This window comes from Silene latifolia, unplaced genomic scaffold, assembly GCF_048544455.1.
Source record: "Silene latifolia isolate original U9 population unplaced genomic scaffold, ASM4854445v1 scaffold_202, whole genome shotgun sequence".
NCBI lineage: Eukaryota > Viridiplantae > Streptophyta > Magnoliopsida > Caryophyllales > Caryophyllaceae > Silene > Silene latifolia.
In genome coordinates this window covers 228,764-246,248 of record NW_027413165.1, presented here as the reverse complement: position 1 = coordinate 246,248, position 17,485 = coordinate 228,764, and the positions used below count along the sequence as shown (strand labels likewise).

General features: G+C 35.1%; 1 pseudogene; it reads left to right on the top strand.

The window, feature by feature from the left end:
• Positions 1 to 8,587, top strand: part of LOC141638649 (uncharacterized) — a 42,784-nt pseudogene extending 34,197 nt beyond the window's left edge.
• Positions 8,588 to 17,485: the final 8,898 nt, after the last annotated feature.

The window sequence follows — 17,485 nt, the reverse complement described above, 5'->3', positions numbered from 1 at the left end:
GTTTTGAAATGGGTTTTGAGGCCCGAATTTTAACTCGACAATTAGACAGAGTTTCGGCTTGTTTTGCGCTAAAATTAGGCCTAAGTTTCGAAAATTTACATTTTAAAGGAGGATTTTGAATTTACAAAAATCGTCATGGTTTTGTTTAGAAAAGGGTGATCACGTATGGTACAAACAATATACAAGCATTATAAGGGATGCTGAGTGCATTTAGAAGGGTTTTGGTTTAAAGGGTGGGTTGCCATACCGAACAATCAAACCTGAAGTCTGTGGAGAGGCTCGTACCAAACAAGAGTAAGGCCGATTCCTAGTCCATTTCCTCAAGTAGTGAAAGTCCTTGATACAAACAAGAGTAAGTATCATGGTATGGATGACATCAATCGCTATCCATCCTTAGGCCCAAATAAGAATTAGGACCGTTTAGACGGGACGATTGGTCGAATGGGTTGGGTTGGGCCTAGGAAGGCCGAATAAACAGTCTAGGAAGACCAAGTTATGAAAACCGACAATTGTCTTGTACAAACTATTCCCTAAACTTGTTCAAGTTTCACCCTTTTGGCTACACGTAAGTGTATTATCCCCAGCGGAGTCGCCAAACTGTAGACGCGGGCCCACGGGGGCGCTTGGGGGAGAGAACAAGCGTTTGCATTTGTGGAGTCGCCACCAATTTATTGTGGAAAATTGGAAACCGTTCGAATACCTCGTGCCATGCCAAGACACAAAGTAGTGACATGAACACCAAGAACTCGTTACCCTTAGCATTCTATGTCTAGAATGACTCTCGTGGATACCAATGAACACGGATGTTCACAAAGATCTGGAGTAAGGGGTGAGGGTACGTATTAGGAAGCTCTTTTGATCGAACACCTAATCCCGCCCTCCTCGATAGCGGCCTCTACTAATGATTAGGGAAATTGTCTATACTCGATATATTGTCGATTATATGCATGCAATGCAACATCTAACGTTTTAATCCTAGCATGTGAGAATTAGACTAAGTCGGTAAACACGTAATTTTAGCAGACAATTGGGTCAAAGTTGGGATTTAAGTTTAATTACATGTGAAGGCATACAAGTGATACAGTAAAGAAATACAATAATGAAAATTACAATAATTACATTGGGTTTAATTGATTTATGTCGAAAATACCTTTAAAACGGATAATTTGGAAAAGAATAAATAAATGAATTAACAAACAGGAATTAGGGTGATAACACGAATAATAGTTAATTAATACATAATTAATAAACTAGGTCAAGGCAAAAACGGAAGTTCAGGGACAGAAATCAGCCAGGAACATGCGCAGCAGAGCTGCGTCCCTTGGAAGAGGCGCAGCAGTCACTGCGTCTGTTCCTTGGCTCAGTTCTGGCTGTGAAGCCGGAATTGCAAGTCGTTAATGTTCGTTAATGATTTCAATGCTTGATTAATATTATTTACTCGGATAGAAGTGATTAACAGGTTATTTACATGTGATTAACGGTCATGAAAGCAATAAACATGGATGAAAACGATTAATACGAATTATTTACATGATTAATGAGGGTTAATTACAAATATAAGAACTAAACAAATTAATTAGGTTAAATATGATGGATTAATGATGGACCAATGATGAATATGATAATAAACAGATAAGAATATATCAAAGATCGAATTCCAGAAACCCGATATGAATGAATCGAATTTCTACAACCCGGTTTGACTTTAATGACGAAACCCGCAAATATTGGTTATTTGGGATTTAAATCGGGAATTAAAAGATGAATTAATTACTAATGGTGATTAATAATATACATGTTGGAATTATTATGCTTTTATATCAAAGAATCGAAGAACAAACGAAAGAAAATAAAAACAAACGAATTGACAAAAGACGAAGGAAGAAGAAAGGAAGCAGGAACTGTGGCAGCCTCACAAAGAGGCGCGGCAGGTACTGCGTCCCTTCGAAGAGGCGCAGCATTTGCTGCGTCCTTTCTCGACGTCTGTCTTCTGATAATTCGTAAAAAGGGTTTTAAACAAAGGGTTTTAGAAATCGATTTTAATTGTATTTTCGACACAAATCTTACAATATGATTACAATAAATAAATAACAATGAATAAAAGAGAGATTTACACCCTCAGACTTACATGTTTGACGAAACGAGATGAACTAAGTTAACGATTAATGATGCTCGACTCGAATGTAGACGAAAGTGCCCTCGTAAGAGGAATTAAAACAGATTGATTAAAGTTGATTATGGTGGGTTGGTCAAATTGGTCGGTCATGCAAAACGAGGCTGGTACTCAGAAGGATCCGAGCTTACGTGGTCGAATGTTCAAGCACGTAGACGCCAAAAAGTAAGAACGTGGTCTAGAATGCAAAGGGAGAAGAGAAGGGCGGACACTCGCGTGAGAAATATGTGAGACCGAAGGTCTTTATTTATACTAATCACACGAAGGAAGTAGGGTTTTCGGAGAGAGTTTGGAAGTGAATCTCGAAAAGATATGAAAAGATACGAAAAATACGCAGAAAAGGACTCGGGAAGAGGCGCAGCAGGCACTGCGTCTCTTGGAAGAGGCGCAGCACCTGCTGCGTCCTTTCCCAAGTGGTTTCCTCCTGCGGAAGAAAGATTTCCGTGTTTAGTTTATGGAATAACGGAATAATTTTGTTTTCCTTAATATTTTGTGTGAATATTACGGGAAATTGTTTACCAAAGACTAAAAGATTTATAAAATATGGAATAGAAATATCCGGAACATTCCAGAACATTCCGACTCGGCATTTAAATGGTTATTAGAAAATGAAGACGGTTTTAGGCCCGGACTCCAAATGAACTCTAATTACTGTCAAAACGACCGTATCGGCACGTAGATGACAATTAAGAGGTAGATATAAATGTTTGAGCGATCACTTGACGATAAACTTACGACTGTCACAAATCGTTCCGCGTACCAAACATGCGGCCCAATCATCACCGGGTGGTTTGCGGGAGGTGCATAAATGAGGTATCTACAAAAAGTAGTCTCCTTCCACTACTTGTTCTTGAGCTAATAACACAATGGATGATCCTCCAAGTATTCAAAGTAGAACACCTCCAATTAGTTGCACTCAAGACTAATCCCTTAATACTTACACTATTATTAACTAGATAATAATATAAGTAACCTTAAAATCATTCTAATATTTTTATGTTTACTACACTTGTAATCTTGAGAATATATTAGAATTTAGGAATAAATTTTTCCATAAAAACAATTTTTATGTTTAGAGAAAAGTTGGAGTATTTTTTTTTTCCAATGAACAAAAAACAAAAATGAAAACACAACAACTCTATTGTGATGATGGTGGACAGTCAAAAGAAGTAGCATGGGGAGTGCATTTTTTATGTTATACATGCCCAATAGCTTTTGGCATGGATTAGAGTAAAAGTTTATGGGAAAGACAAGAGCCAATAAAAAAACAATGGCTTGTCTCATATGTGTCTAATTGTGTCTTGTGCACACAATTCAAGGCACATTTTACACGGTCCAAAATGACCCATTTACGGGTCCATTTTGGTTCTTATATTTATCGCACAAATACGTGTAATTTTATTTTAAACATCGTCTCATGTTTAAATAATTCCCAATTAGTTTCGTCTAACATCACTCGGCAAATATACGTGTACACCTGCACATATATTTTACGTACTAATATTAATCACATTAATCGATTAGTACAATTTTAATAATTAACCGTTTAATTATTAATTCCCGTCTCAAATAGTTTATTATTCAATTATCGCATAATTAAATAATAATTTTCGCGCCTCGAGTGCAAAACTCGAAATCTCTCTAAATAATTTGTTCGACTAACTTTTAGTCAATTTTAAGGAATTAATTAACTCATATCGTTATACAATTAATTAATCTTTTCAATTAAGGGAATCGTCCTTTAGGTGTGACCTCAAAGGATCAACTGATCACCACCGTCGTACGACAGTAATGTCAAACTCTAGTCAGCCAATCATTACCGATATGTGTGGACCAGTTGACTATATATAATGTATCATCCCTTTCTATTCTTATTATGAGATTTAAATATGTCATTGACAATGTGATCGCATTATTGTCGGGAACACTTACTCCAACACTAGGGTTTATTGTTATTATTCTTCTTTTCGTTTGATTGGTATAATTAATATTAATTGGGGTATCCGATCATCGTGGTTATAAGTTTAAACAGAAACCCATTGTTATTAAGTATAAATTACGGAGCACTTAGTATGAAATATTGTCTATGAAACATTGTCGGTTGGTTTGTCATGTTTTGGAATTCCTTTTTTTTTTGTGGAACACAATTTTCTAATTGGGTTTCGTGTTTTTTTTCTTGTCTTTTCATGATTGATTAAATTTGATTCTATTTATGTTTATGCTGCTGGTGCTCTAATTAAGTTACTCTTTTTATTCCTCTTCGGTCAGTTTATCATATAAACAATGTAGTCAGTAAAGAAAAAATATAGCATGTGCAATAAAATTAAGTCGTGATATTCTCTGCATTTACACTTTGTTCTTAGATTTTGATGAGTGTTGTACTTATTTGACCCGCAATAAATTTAATCATGAAAACGAATGTTAATGACTAATAACATGCCGTATTACTCTTTTAATATTGACAAACTCGAAAAAACTGGAAATAGCATGTATGTAAATATATGGGTATTGTTTCGGTGATTTATTTCAATTGCGGTGGTTAGCTTGGCCAAAGCGGGCTATCTATCAATATTTGAAATAATTCATAAGGATTCCGGAATGTTTGTGCTTCTTAAATTAGTTTCTATAATTTCCTGCCCAAAGGGGGATGTTGTATAAGTTAATTTGAGTAAGTGGTTGAGTAAATACAAGTGTAAATAATTTGATTTCTTATAAATTTATCTGCCCAAAGGGGATTTATTTTTTAGAAACTTCCTTGTCTATTTACTTGAAGGTAGTTATTGTGCTTTGTGTATTCTCCCCAAAGCGGAATGCATAAGGTATAATATGAATTTATGTGAGAATATTGCAACTCCCCTAGCATATTCTTGTGTAAAGTTATAAAGAAATTATACCCATATCATGCTAATATTTGTCTTATTTATTATTTCAGTTAATAATTTTCCTGTGAGCAACCAACTTTGTTCTATTGAGACTCTTAGAGGGAATAATTTTGCTAAGTGGAAAAGTGATGTTGAGTTGGCCCTTGGTTTAGCTGACTTAGATATAGCTTTGACTGAGGACAAACCTTCAGCTCTTACACACGAGAGCACTCAAGCTCAAAAGGACCATTTTCATAAGTGGGAAAAGGCTAATAAGTTAAGTATGTTGATTATAAAAAAATCGATGTCTGGGGAATTTCAAGGTTTTTCTGCTGAGATTAAAACTGCTAAGGAGTTGCTTGAGGCTATAGGAAATCAGTATAAGGAATCTGAAAAGGCTGAAACTGGGGAATTAATGGATTTTCTCACTAACGCTAAATATGATGGGGTCAGTGGTGTTAGAGCTCATATCCTTAAAATGGAGGATATTGCAAACCGTCTTACTAAACTCAAAGTACCCATTGCTGAGCCATTCCTTGTTTATCAAATCCTTAATTCTCTTCCTCAAAAAGAGTGGGATCACCTCAAAACTGCCTATCACGCCCAAAATGATACCTGGACAGTCAATGCCCTTATTTCTTTGTGTGTTGGAGTTGAAAAGAAAAAGGGGAAGGAGACAAAGGACGAAGTTGTGAACTTAGTAACTAACCCACCATTTTCGAAGGAGAAGTCGGGTAAACCTTTCTACAAGAGCTCTAAAGGGAATAAGTTCCAAAAGAATAAATCTAGCCCATACCACAAACATGGTCCCTATCAAAAGCATGGTCCATCTCACAATCTTAATGGTCCTGAGGCTGAGAGTAATAAAGAACGTGACACCAATACTACTGAAGTTACTTGTTGGTTCTGCAACCAAACTGGTTATAGGAAGAGTGAGTGTTCTAAATACAAAGCCTGGTTAGCAAAGAAAAAGACAGGTAATTCATTGGCCTTAGTTTGTTTTGAATCCTCTTTAGGTTATGTACCTCCTCATTCTTGGTGGTTAGATAGTGGGTCATCTGTTCATATTTCCAATTCTTTGCAGGGGTTCCAAACAAACAAACACCAAGTGAGGGTAGAGTCACCGTGTCAGTAGGAAATGGAGCGAAACTTGATGTGGAGTTCGTAGGAACAATTATCTTAAAGCTTAGTTCAGAATTTTCTTTGACTCTAGAAAATACTCTTTATGTACCGTCTATGAGATGGAATTTGATTTCTATTTCCCAGTTAGACAAGTGTGGATTTCGTTTGGTTTTTTCTAATAAAAGAGTTGAATTGTTTGATAACTCTCGTATGATTGGAAATGCATTTCTTTGTGATGATTTGTACCGGTTGGATTTAATTTCAAATGATGTTTCCTTGAATGTTGAGAGTGTTGGAACCTAAAGAGCCTTAACCAAAGAAAATTCTTCCCTTTTATGGCATAAGTGACTTGGCCACATCTCTAGAGAGCGAATCCATAGACTTGTCAAATGTGAAATACTTCATGAGCTAAATTTTGAGGATTTTGATGTCACTTGTGTTGATTGTATTCGGGGAAAATTTACCAAATCTATGAAAAAGAGTGCAACCCATAGTAAGGAACTCCTAGAGGTTATTCACACTGACATTAGTGGACCATATCCTCTACCATTTGTGGAAAGACATCTTATATCATATTCATTGATGACTATTCTAGATATGGCTATGTCTACCTTATAAGTAACAAGTCTGAGGCCCTTGATAAGTTCAAAATCTTTAAAGCTGAGGTTGAGAACCCGTTAAATAAGACTATTAAGATTGTGAGATCGGACCGAGGTGGTGAGTATTATGGTAAACATGGTGATTCAGGACAGTTCATGGGACCATTTGCTGAATACTTGCAAGAATGTGGTATTGTTGGACAATATACTATGCCGGGTCTTCCTGAACAAAATGGTGTGGCTGAGCGTCGTAACCGTACTTTGAAAGATATGGTGAGGAGTATGATGTCGAGATCTAAATTACCTGATTTTCTTTGGGGAGAAGCTCTTAAAACTGCCTCATATATCCTAAACAGAGTACCTAGCAAATCAGTTCCTAAAACACCTTTTGAATTGTGGACTGAGAGAAAACCAAGTTTGAATCATTTAAGGGTATGGAGTTGTCCAACTGAAGTGAGAATTTATAACCCTTCTAAAAAGAAGCTTGATCCCAAAACAACTCCTGGTTTTTTCATTGGTTATCCTGCAACTTCTAAAGGTTATAGATTCTACTGTCCATCTAATAGCACCAGAATTGTGGAGTTTTTGACAGCTAAATTTTTGGAGAATGACTTGGAATCTTGTCGTTGTAATACTAACTCTATTTGTCCTTCTGAGCCTGTTAGAGTTCCTTCTTCTTCAAATGGGGGAAGTATGGTGATTGATAATACTGTTTCACCGGTCCCGAATAGGTTGTCACCTGTTGTTGCACCTTTAAGGCGTTCTCATAGAGAAAGACATTTTGCTATTCCTGATGATTATGTTATCTATACTGGGGAAGTTGATTATGATTTGAGTGAGATAGTTGAACCCGTAAGCTATAAGCAAGCTATTTCTTCCCCACAAGTAGAAAAATGGAAAGAGGCTATGTATAATGAGATGCAATCTATGGCACAAATGAAGTTTGGGAATTAGTTGATCTTCCTAGTGATTTTAAACCGGTTGAGTGCAAATGGATATTTAAAGTAAAGAAGGATTCTAAAGGTGCTAGTGAGAGGTTTAAGGCCAGATTGGTGGCAAAGGGTTATACTCAAAGATAAGGTGTTGATTTTAATGAAACATTTTCACTTGTTTCTTCTAAGGATTCATTTAGAATTCTGATGGCCTTAACTGCATATTATGATCTATAATTGCACCAAATGGATGTTCGGACTGCTTTTTTGAATGGTCATTTTAGTGAAGAAGTTTATATGCGGCAACTGGATGGCTTTGTTGAGAAAGGTAAAGAACATATGGTGTGTAAATTAAAGAAATCTATTTATGGTTTGAAACAAGTTTCTCGTCTGTGGTATTTAAAGTTTCATGAGGTTGTGCAGTCTATAGGATTTATTGAGAATGCAATTGATCTTTGCATATATTCCAAGATCAGTGGGAGGAAATTCATATTTCTTGTCCTTTACGTTGATGATATTTTACTTGCTAGTAATGATCTTGGTTTGTTGCATGACACAAAGGCAAATCTTTCAAATGTCTTTGACATAAAAGATTTGGGGGAAGCATCCTTTGTACTTGGTATTAAGATTGTGCGCGATCGGTTTAAGAGAATGTTGGGATTATCTCAAAGGGCATATGTCGATCGAGTTCTAGAAAAATTTATCCTCTTAGAATGTAAGCCTAGTGTAGCTCCCATATCTAAAGATGATAAGTTAAGAAAGAATGATTGTCCCCAAAATACACTTGATGAGAAGGCTATGAAAGACGTTCCTTATGCTAGTGCTGTTGGTAGTTTAATGTATGCTGAAGTGTGTACTAGACCTGACATTGCTTATGCAGTGAATGTGTTAGGGAGCTAATCCTGGTCATGCGCATTGGGTTGCAGCTAAGAAGGTTATGGTATACCTTCGGAAAACAAGACATCGCATGCTTGTGTACAGAAATGTTAGTACTCTAGAAATCACTGGTTAATCAGATGCAGACCTTGGGGGTTGTGTAGATGATATGAAATCCACTACAGGATTTATTTTTTTGTTAGCTGGTGATGTTATTTCTTGGAAGAGTGTCAAACAGAATACAGTGTCTACCTCTACTATGGAGGCGGAAATTAGCTTGTTATACTACTGCTCGTCATGCTAAAGAGTTGAGGAATTTCATCTCTAGTTTTAGCGATATTCTTCCTATTACACGACCTATTACACTACCTATCACTATACATTGTGATAACAGGGCTGCATTGTTATACACTAAGAAGATTGTGAAAACTCGCAAATCCAAATCATTTGATTTGAAGATTCATAAAGTCAGAGAGTGGGTAGAACTTGGAGATATCGAGTTTGTGTTTCTTCCTACTGAGGAGATAATTGCAGACCCATTAACTAAAGGACTCAGGCCTATTGAGTTTGAAAAACATGTTAAAAACATGAGAGTTGTGATTTCTTTTGATACATTGATTTAGTGGGAGTTGTATTTAAGATACTTTGGTACGTAATGTACTTTATGCTTTCAATAATAAGGTTGATATTTTATTCTCACTAAATGTATACATTTTGATTAAAAGCTTAATGCGTTTATGATTATTGCTATAGCTCAGTTTGGTTTCTCGTTATGAGATGTTATGCATTAAAGCTTTTGCCCTTTAATTTATTGGGTGGATTTGTCCTTTAATGGATGTTGGTTGTTAAGTCATTGTCTGTTATGGTGTCTTTGCCCTTAAGTGGGTGTTAATTCTCTAATGAGTATAAGTGTACCTTAAGTGGTATGTACCTTTCAAGGTAACTAAGGGGAATACTTCTTCGGAAGTGGGTCTCGGATTGAGACTGTGACCGAATGTGGTTAAGCACACTCATCTTAAAGTTTGGATCAATTGTGCTAAAACCACACTACACTTTATCACATTGGGGCTCATGTCGGTAAGCTTTTGTTGTTGTGATCATGGAAGGTCTTGTATGACTTAATTGTACTTTTTCCGCTATGATTTAAATTGAATTGCTTATTGGACCGAGTTCTATAGACTGAGATGTTTGTTATGGCCATGTTATTCAACCCGAGAGTCATTTTAAAAAATAAAGATTTTCAAAGCATTTTCTTAAAATAAAACTTTTTAATAAAACCAACAAATGTCGCCCAAGTGGGAGAATGTTGGATTTGGACTTCCATTAGTCGGGTTTTATTGTTTGTTAAAACGGGTTGAATAAGACCGGTAAATCTCACTATAGTTATGTGATCCATTGGGCCTAAGTCTATCTCAGTTAGTATTATTAAGTACATAATGTGATGGTACTAATAAGTGTAGGGCCTGTTTATTATACAGTGGGCAGCCTGATGGGGGGGCCCAAATACAGTCTTATTATGGCTAGGTCTCTCTTCCTGTCTAGAATACCTCTAACCTATATAAATAGGTTATTGGGATGACATGCCCCATTGATTGTCATCATAAAGAAACCTAGAAGAGGGAGGAGAAGATCCTAACATACTAACTATTATCTTTTCTTTCTATTATTCATCTATGGCTTCCGCTAACGGTATGTACCTTATACAATGATCCTCTATATTATATTTCTTACAAATTTACTTTAGGTAGGAATGAGGCGGAGCATACGGATAATGTTGTCACTGGTACATTTTCCTTAAACTCTAAACTTGTTTATATTTTGTTTGATTCTAGCGCATCGCATTTATTCATATCTAGTTACTATATGAATGTTAATAATATTTCTCTAAACTCTTAAGTGCTTAGGAATAGAAGTGTCCAATTCACGTTGAGTTCTGTTTTCATTCATGATCTTCCTTGTTTTCTATCATGATGATGATGGTGCTTTATATGTTGTTTTAGGCATCTAAATGTTCCTTGTATTGATCTAGTAATGCTTTCAATTGAATATGTGTTTCAACTTTTTTGTTGCTGCCTATCTCCATAAATAGAAGGTAGATAATCTTGTTCCGTTTAACGAATTTCATGCCTTTGATGCTTAGTTTAGGAAACTCTGCTACACAGGCAAGCGCAGTGAGATGCTAAGCAAAATGACTCCTTAGTATGCCTAAGATATGCGGCACTAGTTGTGCCATGATGCGCCCAAAGCACAACTAGTGAGATCGAGATGTACCCAAGTACATTTGAGTATCACTATTATGCAATTTCCATTTTTTTTTAATTTGAATAAAACAGTCTGCTTACTTGAAGATATTCGATCTTTATCCCAATTATACTTCTCATAGAACATTCATGCAGTATAATAAGCGAAATAGCATAGGGCTTTTGATCTAATTTTGGTCCGCAATTCCCTATAAAATCATAGGTCACACCTTTTTTTAATAGAATGTGTTATTTTTCTCTGTTTTTTTTTACATGGCCAATACCTATTGCGGACTTTTGGTAGGTGATTTGAAAGAAATGCGCATATAATGTAGTAGCTATGAAAAGAATACGGAGTATATAATATGGAGGAGTTTCGAGAAAGGGGTAGAACTGAGCAGATTGAGGGCCATTAATTTGTTTTCCTTTCTAGCGTATTGACCTTTAAATCAACCCTTGAAAGCAAAATGTATAGATTGCAGTTTAATCTGAAATCTTGACAGCATCGACTCCGTGATGTGAGTAACTTTGCTTCAACCTTCCTAAGTTCCTTGTACAAACCCTCATATGCTTCTTGTTATTTTGGTAGTAAATTCGTATGTTTACACGGATTTGATTTGATGTGAGTATGTGAGAAGGTGTCAAGTGTCGGCACGACTATTTAATATATACGTGTCATGGTTTTAGTCTAAAATGAAGCGTAGTGTCATGTTGTGTCCGGTTATTTGTGTCCTAACACGTGACGCGCTGCCAGTGAAGTTTTGAATTAACATAGGCAAAGCAACATTTCTCTTGAAGCTTGGGTCATTAATTCAGAAATGGATTCTTAAATCTATTTTAGTTAGTAAACAGTTGTTTCTAGTAAATAAACTTTTTTTCAAGTCATTAAGTTTTGAATTTTCTTCATAACTGCCAACTCTCCTTGGATTAATTGACAGTAATTTGATGCTCAATTTGGTGATGGAGCCAAGAATGTTACAGTGGAATCTCTATAGGAGAATTGTGTTAGTGTCTTTTTGATTGCTCTTTTGTGCCAATGTGCATATTTTCAGACTCGTAAATCTACACTCAAATGGCCCGAGTCTGACATTTTCATGAAGTCCGTCTCTGAACAACATAGTGTTATTTTTTAGCATTAACGTGTTCTTGGAATGCAACATTTTTTTCGTGGAAAAGGATGAGAAAATAACTAAACCCTAGATTGACGTTAGCCATTAGAGATCTTAGGGTTATAGAGGTCATACGGTTGGCTGCTTTCTACTAAGCGTGAAAAGGTGGTGTAGTCATGACTTCAAAGTTCAAAGCTACGGAGTATTAACGTTATTTTGTCATGAGTCGCGCAAGGGTATAAGTTATATATTCTGAACTCGTCGTTGAATAAGAGATTGCCTTAAGTTATCTGATTGCTTGTTTGTTGCTTTCTTGTGGTATTCATATTTGTGCTATCCTTTTTTTCGACCAAACATGATTTTTGAAGTTCAATAGGTGTCGATTTCTAGAGTATGTTCAGTTCATTACATGAAGCCATAAAGCTTGTTTGTTGCTTACCTGTGGCGTATTAGTTCCTTCGTGTTAAAGCCAAATTCTAACTATTGTTTGGCTTTGGAATATAGTGTATAAAGCGAAATAGCTAACTAGCTTACCTGTGACGTGTCAGTTCCTTTCCTTTGGAGCCAAAATATAACTATTGTTTTGGCTTTGGAATACAGTGTGTAAAGCGAAATAGATAACTGGCTCAATTGCGTTTTTTATAATGGGAAGTAGTAGTCGATTGATGCTCTCTCCATCTCGTTTGTGCTGTCCTCCAATGACCAAAGGTGGTATTTATTTAAGGAAAAAAAATGACGAAATAGCATTTTTTTTATCTTTGGCTACAAGAAAATGAGGATAATATAATCGAGGTGGAATATTAGTATCTAGAGAACTTAACTAGGAGCAATATGAAATGTTTACAATTTTATTACACTAGGTTTTGGAATCAGAATAGAAATGGGGACAACATAATTGCGATGGAAATAGTAGTGTAGTACAATTCTTGATGCCATTTTCGTTATGGTTCGTCCAAAAACCATGCTATTATCTAAGAGGTAAGGTTGTCTTTTATGTCTTGTTTGTGGTAAGATTTAGCAATCTTAAAGATGATTGTTTGTGCCATTGTTTGTTATTTGTGCATATTGCGTATCTTATTAAACCACAACAGCGTCCTTTTATACATCACAAATTCTTCCTTGTGACGAAGATACCCGTCGCAAGCTTGCGACGGGTCAATTACATACCATATTAATCGCGCGTCGGGGAAACAAGAAAGGGACAAGCCACTGTTGCGCATTTATGGAAGGTTGTACGTATCAGTACTTGGCCCATTATTTATTGACAATTATTTGCAATAAGTTTGTTTTGCTTTTAATGCCATATCTCTCTCCTAAATGTTAGGCTTCTTCTTCTTCAGTTCCCTATTGTTTCATTTGTAAGAAAGCCAAAAAAAACAAATTCCATTCATTGCTTTCTATTGTTCAAAATTATATATTCATCTTACAATCAATTGTCAATAAATATCTCAAAAATCTTGCGATCCAAAAATGGCTGACGAAGATGGAGCCTTAATTGACGTTACGATGGAGGAGGAAGATGATGTCATAATTCATCGAGGGTTGACGGATAAGAGTAAAGGTATGTATAATTATGATGTTTATGCTGTGCAGAACTTATAGCTTATTATCATTCCCATTATTAGGGCACCAATCCAATTAGAAAATTTACAATTTGTAAACATACAATTGTCTCGGGTATCCATGGCTATCGATATAATTTTTCGTGTGTTAATGTCTATATTTTATGTGTGAATGTCAACTAGTTGAGTTAGAAATAATCACAAATGCAGATTTATGTGTGAATCTCAAGGCACTTTGTAAATCTACTTAATGTTTACATTTTTTTTTTAATGTCACCATGTCAAATACATTACTTCAGTTCATATAATTGTACATGTCGTTTGTATTTCTCACAAAGGTGTTTACTTTTAGGGCAAATGTCACCTGTCAACTAGAGTAAGGCATATAATGTAAAATGCAGTTGTTGTGTTGTATTTTATTGATGTCTATACTTTTTCTTCTAATGTGATCCTCTTAACTAGATTATGTCAGTTCATATAAATGCACATGTTGGTGGTTTTTTCACAAAGGTCTATACTTTTAGGACAAATGTTACCCTGTCAACTATAGTAAGGCAGATAATGTAAATTGCACTTGTTGTTTTGTATTGTATTGATGTCTATACTTTGTGGGCAAATGTCACCCTGTCAACTAGACTATCTCAGTTTGAACTTGTTGTTTTCTATTGTATTGATGTCTATACTTTTTGAGCAAATGTCACCCTGTCAACTACACTATCTAAGTTCATTTAAATGCACTTGTTGTTTTGTATTTTGTCAATGTCCATACTTTTTTCTCTAATGTGACCCTGTCAACTTCAGTAGGTGCCAAGAATGTCCTCATAGCAAACACGACAAACAACCTTTTGAAATGAGCTCCTCCATCAGCCAGAGCCAACATCTCCTGCCTAACAGCCTCAAATGACAACTCATCGTTTTTCGACAACTTGAAACGGTCACGCCAAATTTTGGCCAAATCCTGATCGGTCTTCGCATCTATCTGTTTATCAGTACAATTGTACAAGGTAACATAAATGCATCGTAGACATCGTGCTTCGCTAGGACAAACTGGATGTGTCTGTTAAAGAGGAACATCCGGGAGCTAGGATCATATTTACGTAGCAACCAATCAACCATTTGATGATAAAACGCATGCGTTTTCAGCTCTAGCAGGCCACCAAAGCCGATGTCCTCCACATCCTTCTTTTGACACTAATTTTAGATGATAAGCTACCACTTTGTTGCAACATTTAATACAAACAGAAAGTTATAAAATGATCACTAAGTTAGTTACACTACTTTTTACAAGATGTTAACATCAGGTGCAATATGCTACTAATTTAAGGATTATTAAATTTTGTAAAAGCATATAAACATAGAGTTGTATAATGCTAACATATTACACATTCCAACATGTGAAGTAATGATCCAACATGTTACCATTTTAGGTTTAAATATGTTAACATTTTCAGATCACTTACATTCAACTACTTATGTAAACAAACATCTGTATAATGGAAACATATTACACATTAGAACTTGTTCACAAACTTATTCAATATGTCAACAAATGTTTACTATTTTTCAATTCTTAAACATACAATAAACTGCAAATAAAACCCAAGAAACCAACAAGGTAACCATAACTAATTTCTCGCTTTTCTTATGTTTCTTGATTTCAATATTTAATTCTACAACAACCATTTTCAACTTTTCATTCTTTATCTTCGAATTCTTCATTTTCTCTAGCAACTCGTTCTTCTTCTCTGTATCCTCACTTTCCGCCATGACATCAACTAATTGAAAAAAGCCACAACTATTGTGCTGCAAGTGTTGTACAATAAGGAAATGATTACACAAGATATAATCAAATTCAATTGCAAAAATAAATTAACAAACAAAAAATGAAGTTAAATAACATACCGGCCAAAGAGAACACCCATAAAACATTTTTCCTATATGCTCTCCATGCTTCACTATCCTCAAGACAGCACCCATATTGTGTTTGCATAAAATCGTTTTTTCAAGTACTCTTGAATTTCGTGAATTAGATAAAGATGCATAACTTTTTTCCCATCACTGGAGAAAAATGTAACCACCCCAATTTAACATGTGACCACTTCAAAAATCATTTGAGGTACATGTTTACCTAGATTTTATTTATGCGACCATTTGAGGAGTATAAGTTATCATTTTCAGTCAACTAATATGTGATGGGATAAATAAAGTACACCCGGTAAATATGGTCACAAACATTCAGGAAATGGAAACATATTTCAGTCTGTTACATGTTCACTTCATTGATCAATATGTTACGATCTCCCAAGGACGGCAAGATCTCTAATATTGGTAACAAATTACTTTAATATATAAACAAGTGAACTCGATTTGGTGATCTTTTGTTCTTTAGTCAAAATTTCATAACAACTAAAATGTTGGAATTTGATAAACAAAATTGACCCAAAATTTAACAAAACACAACCATAGGAAGGAAAAATGAACTATAAATTGTAACAATCAAACTAACATTCCTAACAACCACCAACAAAAATTCAACAAAAGCAATGAAAATTGACTTTAACAAAACAAAAAATGGAAAAATTTACTAAAATGATAAAATTTATTTGAGATTCAAGTTTAAAATGGCAACGATCATGAAATTTGTTAAAAAATTTGATAAAAAAATAAATAAAACACAACACCACAGCATGTAGTAACAAAGTGTCCGAGTTTATAAACATAATGAACCCTACCAAATTAAGTTGAGACATGCCCTTTGTAACATAATACAAAATCATCTTAATTTGGTAACATTTTCACAGTTTATAGGTCACATAATACACTTCACAAATACACTTCACAAAACTATATCAATAAGACTAAAATGGATCGCAAACATGCAAATCGAAAATATAAACAGTCATCAAATCACAATGAAAAATAAATCTAAACAGTTATCAAGACCCCAAAAATCTAAAATAACGATCATACCCAAAATTTAGCTCCTTTTTTTACCCTAAATTTATAAATCCAGAAAATATTCACAAATCCCAATTTATAAACTCTAAATTTAACTCTCTTTTTTTTTATGCATATGCCAAAAATGAAAAATCACCAAATATTCAAATAAAATGTATGTTCTAAACCCACCTTTGATCTTGATTTCCCTTGTTTGCTTATTTTTTTGTATTCTTTGCAAGTGATGTCTTTGTAATTTTTTTGTCACTATTTTTTTGTGTTTCGATGATGAAGATGACTGAAGATAACTGAAGATGACTACTATGTCATGGGTTTCTTGAATGAAGAGAGAAGAAGAGAGAAGAAAATGAAGAGAGAAGAAAATGAAAAGAGAAAATGAATTGACGGGAAGTGTGTAATCTTAGAGTGAGGTATTAGGAAAATGAAAAGAAAACAATTACTATAGTGCACAGTACGGATTGCCTACCCATTTAGCACTTAAACGACACTATCCAACCCGTCGCAAGCTTGCGACGGATATCTCTGTCACAAGCAAGACGGACTGTTTAAACATTACATGTTTTGTAAACAAAAATACAGATTTGTGAAATGGACCCTGGTATGGCCTGCCTAGTCAGAAATCTAAAGGGAAGGCTAGAAATTCTAGCAGTGTTGGTGCATGCTGCGGGAGATAGTGGCGTTGATCAGTTTTGATGAAATCAATGAAGAATCGCTTCCAAGCATACCAAAAGAACAATACTGATGCTTCTGTTCTCCAACTGAACTAACAATACCGAGAGCACTTCAAGAGTGAATGGCATATTGTTTTTTTAACTTCTCCAACGAATCATATTTTCACAAGTCACTTTGTGAAATTGAAGAGGTACGGTACTCTGGAATATCACGAGTAGTTTTAGTTTGAACAACAAACTTTTTGAGCTTTTACGATAAATATTGCAGTATATGCTTTCCTAACCTTTCCAATTTAAGCATTAACTTTCTTACCCTGATTAAATAACCCCGAACCTATTTCATAGTTCCCATGCTCAGAATTTCTATTTGGAAAATGTGCAC